The sequence below is a fragment of the Sapajus apella genome, unplaced genomic scaffold (assembly GCF_009761245.1).
Source record: "Sapajus apella isolate SASKATOON/1434 unplaced genomic scaffold, GSC_monkey_1.0 scaffold37, whole genome shotgun sequence".
NCBI lineage: Eukaryota > Metazoa > Chordata > Mammalia > Primates > Cebidae > Sapajus > Sapajus apella.
In genome coordinates, this window is record NW_022436977.1 from 9,874,908 (window position 1) to 9,892,859 (window position 17,952).

Consider the following 17,952-nt stretch of genomic DNA (forward strand, 5'->3'; position numbering starts at 1 on the left):
AGATGGTTTTATGAGTGCTTCCCCCTTTGCCGAGCTCTCATTCTTCTGCCTGCTGCCCTGTGAAGGGCATGTTTGATTCCCCTTCTGTGATGATTGTAAGTTTCCTGAGGCCTCCCCAGCCATGCTTAACTGTGAGTCAATTAAACCTGTTTCCTTTACGAATGACCCAATCTCGGGCCTGTCCTTACAGCAATGTGAGAACCGACTAATAAAGGGAGAGATTCTGATGGAGCTGATTTGTAAGCTAAATTTTAAAAGAAAACTAATTTTTAGTTAGATGAAGGAGATGAGTAATCTAAGAAAGTATAATAGTAAGAAACAACATGGCACATGTGGAATGGTAGACTATTTGATGTTGTTGGAGAATAAATTTCAAGGAAATGGCACCCAGACGTGGAATTGGAGATATAGACAGGATCCACTCAAGGAAAGACTCTTGCCTCAGCCTCCGGGATAGCTGGGACTACAGGCACCAGCCACCACGCCTGGCTAATCTTTGTATTTTTAGTATTGACAGGGTTTTGCCATATTGGCCAGGCTGGTCTCAAACTCCTCAGGTAATCGGCCTGCCTTGGCCTCCCAAAGTGCTGGGATTATAGGCGTGAGCCACTGCACCCAGTGGAACCCATGGTTTTTAAGACAGGAATTTTGCCTAAAACTTAAGTCAGACAATTTCTCATTGTTTTGATATTGCCCAAATATATTTAATTTTTAAGTTAGAAATAATAGTACTGATATAGTTTGGTAAAATAATACCTTTTTACATTTTCCTGAAACTTTGAACAATGTCCTGGTTATTACCAGAAAACTTTTGTTTAACTTAGTGTAATTAGTTAAATTGCCATTGTATTTTATCTGCAGTGACTGCTACACATATACATTTCTGCATTGGAGCACATGTTCTTTAACATATGTTGAGTATATGAAGTCATTTATAGACCTTCATTGTTTTCTCATTAAAGTTTTCCATGTCTTTTGTTAAATTGGTATTTCCTCAAAATATGCACTTCTAGAATTTTAACCTTTCATATTTTCAACTTGAGAAGGAAAGCTTGATATAAGACAAACTCACTCTGTTCTTTGTTTTGTCTTCTAGTACCAACTTTGCTGATATGTTGACATAATATACCATATGCAACAATTTCTCATTAACTTGTAAATATCTGAAATATTTTAGTAAAATCATTTAGGACAATGAAAACAGTCAATTTCCCAACTCCAGTTTTTGGTACTATGACCTTTCTAAGCAATTCAGTTATTCAATTTTAATAATTAATCCAAGTAAGACAGTGGCTTAAGAGTATGCATATTTATGAAACCAGTTATATATGTATGTAAAATTCTTTTCAAAAAGTAATTTGAACCTTAAGAGGCCTATCATTATAAACATGACATCCATAATACTGGAGAAGCTCAAGTGAAGATATTGTATTGAAAACTTGGATAATTTTTACCAAGTGTTTTTATTTAACTTTAAAATTCTGGACATTTTTTATATGTGATAGTGAAATTATGATGATTAAAAATATGTAAAGCAAGGAAAACAAAACTTTTAACGAAAAAGCAACATACATGTCATTAAGTAATAGACATTTGGCTTTTCAAATATATTGTGTCCAACTACATAATAGTTCACTAGATTAAATGTAATTATTGATTTCTGCTTCATTACTGACATACATTTATGAGCAGTTTCTTCAGCACTATAGCACAATGTCAAAAGGTCATAACTTTCTTTCTTTGGAAGAATAAAAGCTTTCAGATGGCAAATCCCAGAAACCTTTTCTGTGGCTTTTGCTTTTTTTCTCTTGCGTAGAATTACTGAAGAGGCATGGTTGAAAGAAACATCTCATAAATTATCAAGAGAAAGCCTTTTTCTCCTAAGGTTTCTTAAAATCATTGACAACGAGTAGAATTCCTCTGCAGATGATATTGGTTTTCCCAGACTGTGAAAATTTTTAGTAGAAAATAGTTCATTGTAACATACTTCCCTGTGTCTACTATTTAATGTGAAATTTCATTTATATTTTTAGTTAAATCATTCTGTTTGAAATAAGTTAGAATATTTCACCTGTGTTAAATATGTACACATTCTATTCTCCAACAAAAGCCAGATCTCTTATGATATCAGGACATAACAGTAAAGAGTTAGGGAACTGGATCTTTCTGTCACTCAGCTGCGTCATGTAATCTAAGGCTTTGTATCAGTAGTTCAAATGTTTTAATTTTGAGTAAAGCCAAAGTTTACTATAGCTGCGATATCACTTTGTACCTGATGATGTTCCCAGACATGAATTCCATTTGAGAATGAAAACCTCTTTTGATTTTGTAATGGCATTTTGAATTTGAGGCATTATCAAGGTTGGTGAAGATACATATTTGTGTGTGTATGTATACGTATGTACATACAGGCATATGTGTGATACATAGTTTTGTTGTGTATATATTGCTGTAAAGTTGCTTTTTCCACTCTCTGGTGATTTCAGCAGTTAAAATTTTAAAAATTCTTCGTATCTTTAAAATGTATGTTTTAATAAAGGTGGTTATGAAAAGGCAAAGAAGATTTTTTTTCCCTCCTAATGATGTCATGATTTAGGGGGAGAAAAAGGAAAATATTGTGCTCTTGCAGGTTGGATCCTCCCAGCCGTTGTCTTTAAGATGTTTTTCACATTATGGAGATGTTGCAGCATCCTGTTGAAATCCTCTTGACATTCCAAAACCTTTCCAGTGACTTCTTCCCTCCTATACAAGGAAGGGTTAACCAAGGGTTATCACAGGGATTAGGGAAGTAAGGAGGTGGTTCTGTAGTGGGCAGAGGAACTCTCATCATTCTTCAGCCCATGGATTGTTTATCCTGGAAAAAGCTCAGTCTTGGTTAATAAAAAGTGAAATTATTGTGATTAATATAAAATTTTATTTGGAGAACCAGTTGATTGTTTTTTGTTGGTAGTGGTGGTGGTTTTGTTTTGTTTTGTTTTTAGACAGTTTCATTCTTGTCGCCCAGGCTGGAGTGCAGTGGCACGATCTTGGCTCACTGCAACCTCTGCCTCTGGTTCAAGCGATTCTCCTATGTCACCCTCCTCAGTAGCTGGGAGTATAGGCACACGCCACGACACCTGGCTAACAGTTGATTGTTAATCCAAATTTATTTATAATTTGGTGGCAAATAATTTTTCTTTTCAAAGAGAATACTATACTTTGTCTATATGATAGCTTTTGGATGGTATCTGTAAAAATGAGCTAATGTAAACAAGTCTTGGGCTTTTTTAATAGCTTTACACTTATGGAATAGTCTACCTTTGCCTCATTCTCCATCTGGTGCCAATTCAGAAGGGGATGAATTGTTTATCTGAGTGTTTTATCACAAAGTTTCCCTCTTAGGTTTCTCTGGCTTGGAGTTTATGTTTGTTGATAGAACAAGTCAAATCAAAAGGAGTTGTATTCCCTTTTCAGTTTCTTTTACTGCCTTTTTGGCTCAAAGGTTAACCTTTTTGGATCTTAAAAGTGGTATATTATTTTCTTACAGAACTCTAGTTTGGACTTTTCAATACTCAGGGTTGTTTTTTGGATATATAATTCCAGGGAACTTTGAATGTTGTGATCCCAAATCAAAGACATTTATCTCTTCTTTTAAGGAAGAGGGGATTAGGAACTTCCTGCTGCTTTTGCAAACACTAAAGTATCCGTTAGGGCTTGGAGTTGCCCTGAGGTCATTTTTACAAATGCTTCGCATACTCTCAAGGCCCCAAGTCTGCTAAGGGCTTCACGCTCCTGCTTTTAGGGATAAGGATTCCTGATTCTCCATTAAGAGAATTCCTAATAGTCTAATACCTCTGTTTATAAAATCAATGAATCAATCAAATGAAAAACACAGTTGGGATTATCTAAAGAGAGTATTTATACCCCTGGAGACAGGTGGAAAATATCCTGATTAGCCTGAAAATTCAGATTTACTTTTTAAGGATTTTGTCATAGGCATGGTGAAAACTAATTCATTAGGCAAGGACACAAATGAGAAAGCTTTGGCACTGAAATCTTTGGATAATAATGTTTTGTTTCGATCTATAGACTGTCATTGTAGCCTTAATTAAACAATAGACTCATTACTTTTAGCAGTTCCTTTTTGAATAATACAAATAATATAACAGTTGATATTTTATTAAATGATATCGGTGTTAGAGAGTATGAAAAATATTTTTATTTAAATAAAGAAGAAATTTGTATTTTCCGATTGTATTCAGTATCATTATTAGAGTATTTTATGTTTATTTGTAAAGCTCTATAAAGAGCTATAATAAAGCTCTGCTAAGAAGTTAAAGAACTCTCTTAAAGTCCTCCTTGTGGGATTACCATTTGACTTCATTAAACACAGATTTTTAAGGATTGTTCTCAGATTTTAACTTTAGCATCATCAAAAGATGTTTATTTCTTTAAGAAGCTGCTTAATTTTGATGCAAAAATAGCATTTTTAGGTAGAAAAATTAAGTGTATTATCTTTTACAGCTATTTTGTATATGTTTATTTCTTAGGTGTAAGTGGTTAAGAGAGTTGAGTAGGCACAATCTGTACTAGATCATGACACCTGAAATAACTAAAAATACTTTGAGCTTATTTGATGCATAAGGAGGGGAGTTAGTGTTCAGTTAGAAATTTAACCTCATCTAAAGCTCTTTCTTTATTTAAAAAAAAAAAAAGTGAAAAAGATGCCAGGCATGGTGGCTCCCACTTGTAATCCCAACACTTAGGGAGTCTGTGGCAGAAGGATTCCTTGAGGTCAGGAGTTTAAGATCAACCTAGACAACACAGTGACGCCTCCTCTCTGCAAAAAATGTTCTAAAAACTAGCTAGGCAAGATGAGATTTTCTCATCTCAGTTTCCCAAGTAGCTGGGACTACAGATGAGAGACTCACTTAACTCCAGGGATTCCAGGCTGCAGCTGAGCTATGTTTTCACCACTGCACTCTGGCCTGGGCAACAGAGCAAGACCCTGTCACAGACAGACAGACAGACAGACAGACAGATGGATGAAAAGAAAGAAAATAAAAAAAGAAAAAAAAAGGACGACTGCTCCTCAGGGTATTACAGTGAGTCATGCTTTTGTATAATCTGTCTGTTCGCAATACATAGCGATAATAGGTAAAATATTAAAACAGAAAGCTAAACCTAGCTTGAAAACAAGAGAAACATCTATGAGGACCAAAAGAGAAATGTACAAGATTAAGTATCCGCTTTTTTAGGCCTAGGCCTACTTCTGGATGGGGAAATATTTTAAAATATTTTACAGAAAGTCTAAGCCATGAAGAAAAAATTAATAAATTTTATTAAATTAAAACAAATTTTTAAACTTAGAATTTCAGACAGTAGAAATCAGCAATGTAACAACAAGACAAGCTGAAGTAAGAGACATGTGTTGAACCTAAGTGACAAAGGATTAATAATCAAAAGCTAGAACTCACACAAATCAATAAAAAGGCAAACACCCTAGTAAAGAAATAACAGGGCATAGAAGACAAAAACCTAAAAAGCTTATAAACATGAAACTATGCTTAGTTCACTTGTAATTAGGGAAATGAAATTTTTAAAAAGATACTATTTTTACATCCAGTAGATTGACAAAAATTATAACATCTGTTATTTCCAAATGATGGCGAAGAAAACCGATGGGAATCTAAACTAGTAGAACTGTTTTAGAGAGCAATTTGGCAATATCGGGAAAAATAGAAAATACATGTAGCCTTTGACCCACCAATTTCATGTCTAGGCATATAGCATAGAAAAGCTCTTGCCTGTGCACATAAGCAGATGCATATTAAGAATGGCCCTTGAAGTACCTTTTGCAATAAAGGGAAGTTGAAAACAACTTACATGTCTGTCAGTAAGAAAGTGGCTAATCGTGGGATGCTATGTATAGTTAAATGAACTAATTAAAATTATTAACTTGATTTATATGCATTGTGGATAAGTGGCAAAAAAGGCTGAGCACTTTTCGGAACAAATAGAATATGATACCATTTGTGTATAGATAGAAACTATGCAGAACAGTATTTTGTGAATACATCGTTATTGCTAAAAGCATAAAATAGTCCTTGTTATTATAAACACCATGTTCAGGGCAGTGGTTGTTTCTGGAGAGGGAAGGAAGAAGATCACATCAGAGAGAGGTATACAAGAGACTTTAACCAAATCTATAATGTTTTATGTTCTTTTTAAAAATGGTGGAACAAATATTACAAAGCCCTATTTATTATTTGACAAAGTTGAGTGGAATATATACAAGTGTTATACTACTCATACTTCTGCATGTTTGAAATAATGTGGTTAAACAGTTTTTACAGGAATGGTCTAAAATACATTTCCCTATTTTGTCAGACATAAAATGTGTAATTAGTGGCCTTCTGAAATTCAATTATCTTGTATGTAGTAAATTTTTTTGTTTGCTTCAGTTATTTGAAGGCTTTAAATTTTATCTTAGCTGTCTTTTTACTAGTTTTCTTCCAAGCCTTAAAAATAACTGAATTTGCATGAAGTTGGTGATCAAGAAGGATACTAGTAATCTCCAATAACATTTGCCTGGACATATGTTGAAAAATTAAAGCTATATCTGTACTTGGCACTAAATTGTTTTAAGTTGATTCATCATGGCCTTTGAGGTGTCAATCAGATTACCACATGGTTAATTCAGTTTGGGAGGTAGCACAATTATAATAACCAGATCATGCACCATTATTTTGGTTGTCTTAGTGATCAAATTGGATGAGCAATTAGGGATTGAATCAGCTGCTTTTCAGTTTGCCGTTGTAATACCCAAAGAAAGCAAACCCACCTGAGATTTGTGGGTTTGGTTGAAACACATAGGCAAAACAGCTTTCAGGAAAACCTTTGCTGGCACAGAAAACAAGCCCCTCTCTCCACAGATTAAAGCTATTATTTGAGACAGGGGTCTTTGTCTGTCTTTGACCAGTGGTCAGTGAACTCTGACCAAGCATTTCATTTTACCAGCTTGACCATAGTGCTGGCAATTGATTCATTAACCCTCTAGAGTTCACATTCTTGTGTCAAAGAGTTATCAGTGTAGGAGAAAAAAAAAATTTATGTGAGCCTATTCACTTTATTTAAAAGGCTAGGATGCAGTTGTGTGATTGAAGAGGTTACTTTGAGGCCTGGGGATGCCTTCATAGCTGCATTTTAATTTGACCCAGTTCAAGCCCTAGATCCAGAATCAGTTGGCCTCTGCTTAACCGTTTCAGTTCCTTCCTTGATTGTTTCCTTCTCTAAACTTCACTTGTGTAACAGTCACCTGAGAGTTGTTATCTACTTGTATAACTTTTTGTCTTATTTACATCCACATTCGTTGAGCATTTTTTTAAAAAAAATTGGGGCAGTATCCTGAGAACAGAAGAGAATTTGCTATTATTTAGCTACCACTGCATAACAAATTACTCCTAAATATGGAGGCCTAAAACTGTAAGTATATATTACTGCCTGCAAATCTGTGGATCAGATGGTTGGTTCTGCTCATAAGACCCAGGATTGGCTGATGTCAGTTACACTTACTAATGTGTATATAATCAGAGATAGGCTTGCTGGGGAAGGAGGGTGCTGGCTGGATGATCTCACTCACGTAGTCGGTTGTTGGTTTGAAAGGAGAGATTGGACCATGCCTTTTCTCATCCAGCAGGCTATCCTGAGTTTGTTCACGTCTTTGGCAAGTTCTAGCAGAGTGGGTGGGATAACACAAGGCTTTTTGAGGTCCTGACATGGAATTAGCGTGATCTTCTGTTTTATTCTGTTGGCAAGGTCAAGGTGAGCCCAGATTCAAGAAGTAGGGAGAAACTGCAAAATTACATTATTTTTCCAATGTTCTCTACCCTTGAGAACAGTAGCTTGAGACTGAGGCAAAGTCAAGGACCAGCTGTGTAGGATGGAGAAGAACATTTATAAGCTATGGTTTCCAGTGATAAGATTTGGAAGACAGAGGCTATAATTACTAAATCAAGATTACAGAAGAATAGGAAAGGATTAATAAGATTAAGGCCTTTAGGCTGAGCATGGTGGTTCAAGCCTGTAATCCCAGCACTTTGGGAGGACAAAGCAGGCAGATCACTTGAGGTCAGGAGTTTGAGACCAGTCTGGCCTACATGGCAAAACCTCGTCTCTACTAAAAAAGTAAAAAAAAATTAGCAGGGTATGGTGGCAGGTGCCTGTAATCCCAGCTACTTGGGAGGCTGAGGCAGAATCACTTGAAACCAGGAGGCAGAGTTTGCAGTGAGCCGATATCAAACCATTGCACTCTATCTAGCCTGGGCACCAAGAGCAAAACTCTTGTCTCAAGAAAAACAAAAACAAAAAAGCCACATCTGTTATAAGGCCTTTTAGAGGACAAGAGGCAAGTCCTCTCAGGGTAATTATAAGATTTCACTTTTTCTTTTATCTCTTACCATGTTTTGGTTAAAACTTAGGGAGTTCATATATTTTTTATTGATAATTTTGATTATATTGGCTAATCTCTGTATTTAAGTTGATCAGGCATCAAGTGAATGCAGCAAAAGAAGCATAACTGTTTAGCTTACAGAGAAGACTTTTTGAGGTGTTAAAAATAGAATGATTTAAAGACAAAAGTATATAAACATTCCTGTGGTAAATACCCTAGAGCAAGAAAACATTAGATTCTACAATATTATAATGTACTAACAGCCTAAAATTTCAGAAAGTGAGGCTTTTAAAAACAACTCCAGATCCACATCTTTCAGGCATTTGAGTATAAGAGAAAGCCATAAACTGAAGGAGAGTAATTTAGTGGTTTGGGATTAAGAGAACACTTTTCCCTGGGGGAAAAAAAGTGCTACAAATAACAGTTTGCAAATAGACCTATTTAATTCACATAGTAGCCAATAAATTGTATGTATATAATAAAAAATGTAGAACAACATTGCTGTAATTAAGTAGATTTATGTAAAAATGAATAGTATTTTAATATTTGGGAGTGAAGAAACTGATGAGAATATTTGTGATTTTCAGGAGGGCTTTCTGAAACTCTTTTTTAAAGGCTTTTGAAATTAACTGATTTTTATTTTTGAAGTTATAGAAGCAAAATAGTTGCCATAAATATTGCAATAATAGAGAAAATATTAAGTGCTTAGTTCCTGTAGTCGTTTTTAATGGTTGTGTATATTCTTGAGGGGCTTTTTTTGTACATTCACAAACATGTATATGCCCACATATGCAGGTTTTTTTTTTTTTTTCAGTTTTAAAAATGTCATTGAAGCATAATTGAGGCACAGTAAACTACACGTTATTTGAAGTGCACAATTTGGTGGGTTTGACCTATATGTGTACCAATGAAACCATCACCACAATGAGAACATACTCATCTCTCCCAAAAGTTTCTTCCTGTTTTTTGGAGTCCATCCCTCCTCCGCATCCCCAGGCAACCACTGATCGACTTTTTGTCACTGTAGATTTCTTTGCCTCTTTAGAATGTTCAAATAATGTGTACTCTTTTGTTTGCATGGGTTCTCTCATTCAGCATAAACATTTTGAGATTCATGGATGTTGATTCATTTTTGGTTGTTGAGTAGTATTCCGCTGAATGGTAATACCACAGTTTGTTTATTCACTCACTTATTAATTTATATTTGGGCTGTTTCCAAACAGTTTAAGGCCATTACAAATAAAGCTGTTAAGAATATTGATATATAAGTCATTATGTAAACTATGAACTAATTTCTCTTGAGCAGATACCTAAGAGTGAAATGACTGGTTTGGATAGTAAATATATATTTAACTATTTAACTTTTTAGGAAACTGCCAAACTGTTTTCCATAGTAGTTGCAATCCTATTAAATTGATTGAACATTCTCTCTCTCTCTTTCTCTCTCCCTCCCCCCATATATATATAAACTTTTTTCTCTTAACTTATCAGCACTTAATTATATCACAGCCTCAGCAGGAATCACTTTGAAATAACCCTGGCTAAGCCTATTTAGTAGTATAGTCAGCTTCAGTACTCTGTCACCAAATTAAAATGTACTAGAAGGTGGTTGTCATAATAGTAATGAAGAGTAGAGCAGTGATTTGTTCCTTTTTTATTAAGTTTGATTTCACTTGACTTGCACCATTCGTTCCCGATCTGTTCTCTCTGTCTTTTCCCTTGTTTCATTTCTTCTTGTGATATGTTCCCTTTTATTTCTTCCATTCTGCCTTTTCTCTTTCCGCAACCTTCTCATTAACCCTTCGGCCTCTTTATTTTCCCCCACCTTACTCCACCTTTCCACAGACATGCACAGACTGTCCTGTCCGTTAGCAAATTCTGATTGTTGGAAATGAGACTTCAGTCCTGTAAAGGAGTGTCCATCACAGAATAGAGAGGGTTGAAAAACACTGCCTTAGGTGCTTCTGAGCGTTTGTGTATTTCCAAATATTTTTCAAAATGCCAGATCCCACTGGTGATCATTTCCATGAAAGAAACTCAGGGTCTCTAGTAAAACCATGTGAAAAATTTGCATAAGGCAGTGAATAGAACTCTGCACGAAGTTGGGAAATCTAGCTTTACAATTGGTCCTGAATGCTGTTTTAGTCACCTTTTGTATGACATTTGTTATATATCATCACAGGAAAAGTAAGATTGGCTCTCCACTACCAAAAACAGGCATTAAAAAGCAGATTCTATCAGTTAACCTTTCTGTGCTTGAATGAATGTGACATTCGACAGCTGATGAAATATGAGCTGCAAGTTTCTTTTACTCTGCTCCTATAAACTACGCATTGTTTTGATTTGGCTTATTGATCACATTATGGAGTATTTCTATGTGACTGTTGTCCAGAATTCTGTGCTTTTATTCTTTTGAGTTAAAGGTTGCATATAATTTGGAAAAAATTTCTAAAAGGAAGTATGCATTCCTTATTTAATAAATGGTTCATGTGCAGCGAATACAGCCTGTTTCTCACCTACGGAGGCAACTCAGAGACCTTTAGCAGGCATAGAGTATGTCATAAGAGTAAGCCATTTATGCATCAGCTTTGGGTTGATGAAACCCTTTAGAGAACCTGATGTTATAAATTTTATTTAAATCTCTAGTTGGATATAGTTTAGACATGATTTTGACCTATAGAATGTATATTCTTGGTGTTTGAGGTAACTTAAATGTTGTTCTTATCATTAGGAGACTTTGTATAGGCAGGGAAGTACTCAATCATAAGAATCCACCAGCAAGTGAACCATTAAAAAACTCACATTTGGTTTTATATTCCACATCACCCTTAAATCTGATTGTGTATCTCTTTTACTTAAAATATTTCAGTGGCTCCCCACTGCCTTCAGAATACAACCCAAATGCTTAAAGTAGTACTTCTCAAATTTTAAAGTCCATGTAAGTCACCTGGGCATCTTTGCTGATTGGCATTTGGTAGTTCTGGGGTGGGACCTGATAGTCTGCATTTCAGACAAGTTCTAAGATTGCCCTAAGGATGGCACTTAGAGTAGCAAAGCTCTCCATCATCTTTGCCCTGCAGTTGCATCTTTTGCCACCCTGTCTTTCTCTGTCTCCACCCAGCCTCACTCTCCCTCTCTTCTCTCTCGCTCTCTTTTTTTTAAAGAGACAATGTTTCTCTCTGTCACCCAGGCTGGAGTGCAGTGGCATACTCATGGCTCACCGTAACCTCAAACCCCTGGGGTCAAGTCATTCTTACACCTCGGCCTCCTAAGTAGCTAGTAATACTGATGTGAGCCACCATGTCCAACTAATTAAAACTTTTTTTTTTTGGTAGAGACAGGGTCTCACTATGTTGCCCTGGCTGGTCTGAAACTCCTGACCTTGAATGACATTCCCACCTCTTCCTCCCAAAGTGTTAGAATTACTGGCATGAGCCCTGTGCCCAACCACCCTCTGACTTATGCCCATACCCCAAATTCCCACTGCATGGAGTTCCAGTTCTTCGAATGTGTTATGTACTCTTACTGTTCTGTGCCTTTACCCATGTTCCACCCTCTGCCTGGACCACTCTTGATAATCCCTTGCCGTCCTTCTACCTTTTGTCACATGTCACTTTCTTCTTGATGTCATCCCCAACTCTTAGTTTTGCTTTGATGGCCAGTGGCTATAATATCCTGTGGGTTCTACATTTATGGAGGGATTTACCAGTATAGTATTCTTTCTTTCAGAGTGTTTTTGTAAAGAATAGCAAGTAGATTTATTTTGGTTAAATAATGAAGTCCATACTGGAGAATCGTGTGGAATGTTAGATAAATAACAGTACAATTGATGTTGATCAAAAATAGAAAGGAGGCTGGGCACAGTGGCTCATGCCTGTAATCTCAGCATTTTGGGAGGGTGAGGTGGGAGGATCACTTGAGGTCAGGCGTTTGAGACCAGTCTGGCCAATATGGTGTAATTAGCTGGGGGTGTGGTGTCATACACCTGTAATTCCAGCTACTTGGGAGGCTAAGGCAGGAGAATCGCTTAAACCTGGGAAGTGGAGGCTGCAGTGAGCTGAGATCACACCAGTATACTCCAGCAACAGAGCGAGACTCCATCTCAAAAAAGAAAACACAAAAAACAAAGGCCGGGTGTGGTGGCTCACGCCACCCACTGGTAATCCCAGCACTTTGGGAGCCCAAGGTGGACAGATCACAAGGTCAGGAGATCAAGAACATCCTGGGCAATATGGTGAAACCCTATCTCTACTAAAATACAAAAAATTAGGCTTGGTGGCACGCACCTGTAATCCAAGCTACTCGGGAGGCTGAGGCAGGGGAATCACTTGAACCTGGGAGGTGGAGGTTGTAGTGAGCCAGTATTGCACTGCTGCACTCCAGCCTGGTGATAGAGCAAGACTCCATCTCAAAAAAAAAAAAAAAAAAAGAGAGAGAGAGATAAAAAGGGGAAGAAAAAACACTTGATAGGAGATCAGTCATAAAGCCCTCACTATGAACTTTGGGAGTGATGTATATTCAGTCAAGTGGAAGATTGGGGAAATATTTTTGCTGCTACTTCTAGGAAAGTTTAAAGGAGAGAAAACTGGAGAGAAGGAAATTACCTGCTCTTTTTGCATGAATGTATGTGTCCTACTGGAAGAATAGACTCACAAGGCTAGATTAGCATTACTACCATGAAGTGCTATCTCCTTGAGTGGGTATTTTGTCTCTAGGGCTGCAGCTTGAAGCTAAGTTTTTAAAGCACCGTTTTGACTTCTAGTTCTGTTGTTTACTAATTCCATGGCCCTGGGCAAGTGGAACATATTTCCTTAACTATAAATGAAAGTAATCTTATTTACCTGGTAAGTTTTTTTAGAGTATGAAATGAGTTAATGTATATACGATATATAGTAGGTTCATTCTCTCTTCTTTAAGGCTGTGTTGTCAAGCTTAATTTTAAAAAAGTTCCAATATTAAAAGACATCATGTTGTGGACACGTAGTTCAGAAGTCAGCATCTACTTTATGAATTTACCTTAACAGGTCATCTGATATCTATCTATCTGTTTCTCTATATATATCCTGTTGTCAATTAAATTGGCTTGCTTTTTAATTTAACAGCTATGAGAAGATGAAAGAGATACTTAGGCATTTGACGGTGATTGATTCCCAGTTTGTGACTTGAATGTCTTAAGTAGACTATTTAATTGATGTTATAAATTATGATTGTACAAACTTCAATGAATTTTATTGCATAACAGGCATTTACTAGGTACTACTGAATGGTTGTTATGTGGAAGAGAAAGGAGAACCAGGCATTTTATAATCTGATAAAACAATATATATATAAAACAATGGAGAACAATGCTATAATGTTTATCAACAAATAATTTAATATACTGCATTTGAATTGGTTTAAAATGTCCTTGAAATAACCATTTGAAAAGCGAAAGTAATTGTAGTAGAAATACTTCTGCTGTGATTTTGATGGATTTGGTGATTTTTCTCATTATTAATTTCAACACAGATGAAGTTGCTAAGTGACATGAATTTTGTTAAAAAACCTCACTCTTCTTAATGCTTTATTGATCCTCTGTTTCTGTGACTGATGCAAAGTGTAAAATTGCTTGGAATGTTCTTCCTGCACAGTTGAGCTATTAAGCAGAACTAATTATTTATGGAATGACAACAAGGCCTAAGAAAGGCATCTCTTGGATTAGGCAATATAAGGCAATCACTTGGCAAAAGGCTGAAGGGAAAGTGGTCTTGCTAAAGACAAAGCTGTGACACTTCCCCCCCTTCCCCCGAATTCATAGGAGCCACACAAGTTGAACAGCTTTGAAGCTGGTTAATGTGGCTTACTATGCATGTTTTTCTGTACCGTTTCCTGCTTGTTTTTGCCAGCAGAGGGGCCAAGAATAATCACTTGATAAATGCATTAGCATGTCTCATGTACTTCTGTGACCACACACTGTTGCTGGGAAGACAGATAATTTGAGAAGAAGAAAATTCCAGCTGGGGATGTCTTTCAAAGTGAGATCAGATTTTACTCCTAAACTAACACAAGTCTGTCTAGATTGTGAGAGTACCATATGGAGACTGATTATTTTTTTAAAATTTAAACTCAAATTTAAATTGAGAAGTTGAGGAAGATGTAATAGGCAAAGTGAATAGTGATTTATTTTCGTTTTATCAGCTCTGGAGATGAAGACAAAGAATGTTGTTGGTAATTTTTTGACAATTTAATGATTATCTAAAACTTATTTTCCTGGACTTCTCTTTTTCTTTCCTTTCCTTTCTTTTCCTTTTTCCTTTCCTTTCCTTTCTTTTTTTCTTTTCAGATGGAGTGGCTCTCCGTCGTCCAGGCTGGAGTGCAGTGGTGCGATCTTGGCTCACTGCAACCTCTGCCTCCTAAGCGATTCTCCTGCCTCAATCTCCTGAGTAGCTGGGACTGCAGGCACCCACCACCATGTCTGGCTAATTTTTTTGTATTTTTAGTAGAGATGGCGTTTCACCGTATTGGCCAGGCTGATCTCAAAGTCCTGACCTTGTGATCCGCCGCCTTGGCCTCCCAAAGTGCTGGGATTACAGGCATGAGCAACCGTGCTCGGCATTCCCTGGACTTTTCGTATTGACCACCTGCTCCTATTTATTTTGCTGAGGTCTGTGATTTTCCTTGTTTTTAACCTCTTTCTTAAATTCCTACCAAGATAGACTTTTCCTCTTATAACATCACATTTCCACATCTGCCTCTGGTGTTCTTCGTCCTGGGAACCCACCCTAGTTGCCTGTCAAGCCCTAGTTACTACTGATCTCATTAGGATAGACTCCATCAGTCCAGCAGAACATAAGCCAAGGGGGTAGCTGAAGAGTGTTGTACTTAGCTGCAGATGAGGACATTAGAAGAAGTGGTTGTGAGTTCAGTATTGTAAATCTTCATTTGCTGTAACTATTTTCTCCTCTGCTTTAGAAGAGTAGAAATAACAGTGTGGCACAGATGCATGTACAAAACAGTGTGCTTTTATTTTAGCACTAATAATAGTGTAGCTTAATCCTGAAAAAGTACTCAAATGTTCAGCAGTCTTGGTCAAACATGAACTCTAAGAGCCTGCAGCTACTCTGGAAAATCCATTTCTCACTTGAGATTCCTAGGAGTAGACCACTTGGTTCTAGGACCAAATTCGAAATAATTTCAAGCCTAGCCTAGTGGAATCTGTGCCAGGTTGAATATTATGAGACGCCCCAAGACAGGTTTAGAATGTCAGGACGCCCCGGAACTGACATACGTCTGCAGGATATGCTGGGTCAGGAGCCTGTAAAAGGTCTGTCTGCGAATTGCAATTCTGTGTGTGCTACTGGCATCAGGAGGCAGAAGGTTAGGCTGGGCTTTTCAGGTTTGTGTGTTTGTATATGTGTGTTTGTTTGCACATGTGCATGTAATGCTTGCTGACAGCAACTCTCCTAGCTTCTCAGCAGGGGTGTTACTGCTCTTTGACCATTTTCAAGGGTTGAAAAATAGGAATAGGAGGGCTCTAGGTTTCTGGCTCCTCCTGTTCCTCTAATAATTAAAACTGTAACATAGATCCATTTCTAGTTATTAGGATAAATATTTTTGTGTGTACTTTTCATGTATAGTATTACAAATATAATTTAAACCTTATGTTCAGCATCTTAATGGTTCTTCAGATTATTACTATGTACAGATTATACTATATGCTCTAGATGAAGAAAGTGGAGACTAAACTGAATCCATACTTACCCTAGGACATATTTTATTGGTGTGTTTATCAGATACCTATTGACTGCTTTTATATCTGTGGTGTTGTGTCAGAAATAAAAAGATAAGATACAAGACCCTATCCTGTGGGTGGGAGCAGAAAGTAAAGCTGATGAAACAAACAGTGAAGCAAACAAAATATTCTAAGTTCCTAGGAGTATTAAAGGGGTCTCTAGCTCTACTTGGGAAAGTCAGGGCTAACTTTACGGAAGAGGTGAAGATAGTCTCTAGGGGTCTGCTTTTTAAATCTCTGTGTGCTGTCTTCCTGCTTAATTTAGAATTTTTCTTCTTTAACTGGCTAGAAAATTAAACAGAAGCTTTTTGGTTTTTTTGTTTTTTTAAGAAGCATAGCCTTCTTGAAATTTGTTTTTAAAGTTTACATATAGTAAATTCTGTCTTTTATATCTATAGTTCTATGAGTTTTAACATATGTAGAGAGTTGTATAATCATCACTACAATCAGGATACAGCATACTTTAACCATCCCAAAATATTCTCTCAGACTGTACCTTCTCTCTCCCCTGACTCCTAGCAGTGCCTATATTTTGCATTTTCCACTCTAGAGTCATACCCTCTCTCTCCCCTGATTCCTAGTGTCCCTATATTTTGCATTTTCTGGAATACCATGTAAGTGGAATTATATATTACGTAATCTTCTGTGTCTTGCTTCTTTGACTCAGCATAATGCATTTGAGATTTATCTATATCGTTAAATCTTATCTATGTTGTTTTATCAGTAGTTTGCTACTTTTTGTTGCAGAGTAGTAGTACTTCATTGTATGAATTTAACACAGTTTATTCATTCACCACCTTTGAAGGACATTTAGGTTGTTTGCAGTTTTGGATGATTAGAAAGAAAGCTTTCCTGAACTGTTTCATATAGACTTTTGTGTGATTGTAAGTTTTTATTTCTGTTGAGTAAATTCTTAGAGATGAAAATGCAGGATCTTACGGAAAGTATGTGTTTATGAAAAACTGCCAGATTATTTTCCAAAGTGATGGTACGGATTTGCATCCCACCAACAATGTATCAGAGTTCCGGGTACTCCATATCCCCACCAGTGCTTGGTATTGGCAGTGTTTTGGATTTGAGTCATTCTAATAGGTGTATAGTGACATCTCATTGGATATCTTTTTGTGTTTAGTTGCCATTCATGTTATCTGCCTTGTTAAGGTATCTGTTCAACTCATTTACCTACTTTTTATTGAATCGTTTTCTAATTATTGAGTTTTGAGTGTTATTTACACATTCTGGATACAGAACTTTTGTTAAATATGTGATTTTAAAATTTTCTCTCTCAATCTGTGAGAGAGTCTGTCATTTCATTCTCTTAACAGTATTTTTCCAAGAGGAGAATTTTATTTTAGTTAGAGACAGCATCTCTCTTCCCTAGGCTGGATAGCAGTGGCATGATCAGGGCTCAGTATAACCTCGACCTCCCAGGCTCCAGTGACCCTCCTGCCCCAGCCGCCCACATAGCTGTGAGCACAGGCACACACTGCCATACCCAGGTGATTGTTTACTTTTTGTAGAGATGGGGTCTCCCTGTGTTGGCTACACTGGTGTCCAACCCTTAGGCTCAAGTGATCCTCCCACTTCTGCCTCCCAAAGTGCTGGGATTATAGGCATGAGCCACCTTTCCCAGCCAGAATTTTATTATTATTTTTTTTTTATTTTGATGAAGCCTAGTTTATCAATCTTTTATGGATTGTGCTTTCTATATGTTATATATAAGAACTCTTTGCCTAACCCCAAGACACAG

At 36.8% G+C, this 17,952-nt stretch overlaps 1 protein-coding gene across 1 annotated transcript in view; it reads left to right on the forward strand.

Annotated features, from left to right (window-relative positions):
* The window catches only part of PRTG (protogenin), a 128,982-nt gene that overhangs the window by 20,982 nt on the left and 90,048 nt on the right, over positions 1–17,952 (forward strand). The gene's annotated exons all lie outside the window — the stretch shown is intronic.